The 1957-nt window shown below is 36.9% G+C and overlaps 1 long non-coding RNA gene across 1 annotated transcript; it reads left to right on the forward strand.

Moving 5' to 3' along the window:
- The first annotated feature begins 329 nt into the window (after positions 1–329).
- Positions 330–1609, forward strand: LOC311430061. Its single transcript, XR_014688529.1, has 2 exons — positions 330–933; positions 1157–1609. It is a non-coding gene; the product is annotated as an uncharacterized lncRNA (long non-coding RNA).
- The last annotated feature ends 348 nt before the right edge of the window (positions 1610–1957 follow it).

Consider the following 1957-nt stretch of genomic DNA (forward strand, 5'->3'; position numbering starts at 1 on the left):
TCGGTGCATACTGAGTCCCCTTCATGATGTCAATGAAGGCACTGAAAGTGGGGAGTAACTGGGAGACTTCTTTCAAAACTTAACAGAAGTCACAGACTAAAATGATACTATGAATGCTACTAAAATGCTACTATATAGATGTAGCCTATGTAGCATGACCTGAAAAAAACATTTGCAATTCAATTGACTTGAGTCACCAGGCACAGGTGAACCTGATCAACTAATTGTATTTGCTCTGTTGATGATTTTTTTTTTCTTCTTTTACATGCTTCTAACTAAAAGCAAGATAATAAGACTAAATAAAGCAAGATAATTCTGTGAGACAAATTACTGTGGTATGAACAGTGAATTCCTCTTCAGGCAAGAGATGCATTACTGTTTGCATATTTCCAATGGATTGAGAAGAGATTAGTTTCACTGCATCTATTGATGACTGAGTGGTTTGTTTCAGAGAATTTCTTTCAGCAAAAATGATACCCAATGAACTATGAGATGAGACTATCTAAGAAATAACTGTCTATATTTTCTACTTCATCTTCTTCCCTTATTATTCAGAAAAATGGGGATGGGGTACCAGAGCTTACAATGGCATGCATGGTTCATCTTTATTGGGCCAACCTTCTGGCATAGTCTTCTAAAATCAGAAATGGTTTTGAAATACTTCACAAATTGAAGGAGTCAGTGTTCACTATGCTGCTGCCTGTTCAGATTTTTGGCTGTCTGAATCATGTAAACATGGATAGGATAAAAAGATCCAGAGTAAAATTACAATTGTGGAGCCAACAGATGGTTATGGGAACATTGAGTAAACTCCCATTTGCGGCTGACTGCAAGATGGAAACGAAGATAGATGTATGACAATACATCCTGGTTACCTCTACACATTGGAAGACCACTTTGAGATTATTTTCAGCCTGAACATGATTTGACCAGGTGAGAAACCTTTCTGTATGTGAATGAGATAAAATAGTCACTCTTCACGGTGTGAGGCCAGGATCATATGTATTCTAAAGACCAATGGTATTAAAATGATGATACCCTCTGTAGCTCTTACGTATTTGTACACATATCCAGGTCTAGAGGCACTGACATGGGCTATGTTTGAGTTGCTTCTGAAGAAAGTCTAATCAAATTATTATGTAATTGCATGTTTCAGATGAACTGCTGCTGATAAATTTTGCATCCACTGAAGTCTGGGCAAGAATTGAAGTGACTGAACATATGATACAATACCACAAAGCCTGGGCAGCAGTGTGGTTTGGTACTCCTTCTGCTCCATGTGGGCTGTGTAGCTCTATACAAGAGTCTGGGTTCTGCATGGTCACAATTAAATTCGTCAGCCTTCCAATAAGTGCTTAAATGCAAATATTATTCAGATGCCCCTTGAACATCTCCTACTTCCTGAAAATGGAAATGCTTGCAAATGCCTAACCACCACCACAAACATATATAAATTTAAATAAACGCATACATACATACGCACACCTCAAATTATTTGTAATTGCTGACAAAAAACATTTGATTTTAACAAATCATTTGGAATCCACCCCCAAAATGACAGCTGTTCATACTCCCTACCAGAAAAGCTACTGTCTGGATTGGCTCAATGTAACAGTCTCAACAATCAGGCAGAAAAAAATGAAAGCATGGACTGAGCAATATAGTCAGCCTTGAGTTGGTAGTTTCAGATCATGGACAAGATAAATAACTGAAAGTTCATAGAATTTGGATCTTAAAGTTAGGCAAGAAGGAATGACATAGTAGGAAAATGCAGTTTTTGACTCAAGTCTTTCTAAAACAAAATATATGCATATGTTGTTTGAAGATGGAGTTGCTATGGTAATTTGTTATTTACCAGAGAGGAGTAATTGAACAATTTTTTTTCATAACTGGTTTATGAACAAGTCACACCTGTTCTTGAGTGGGTTTAAATTACTCACCCTTCTTTTCTATGCCA

The sequence above is a fragment of the Aythya ferina genome (genome assembly GCF_964211825.1).
Source record: "Aythya ferina genome assembly, chromosome: 1".
In the NCBI taxonomy this organism is placed as follows: Eukaryota; Metazoa; Chordata; class Aves; order Anseriformes; family Anatidae; genus Aythya; species Aythya ferina.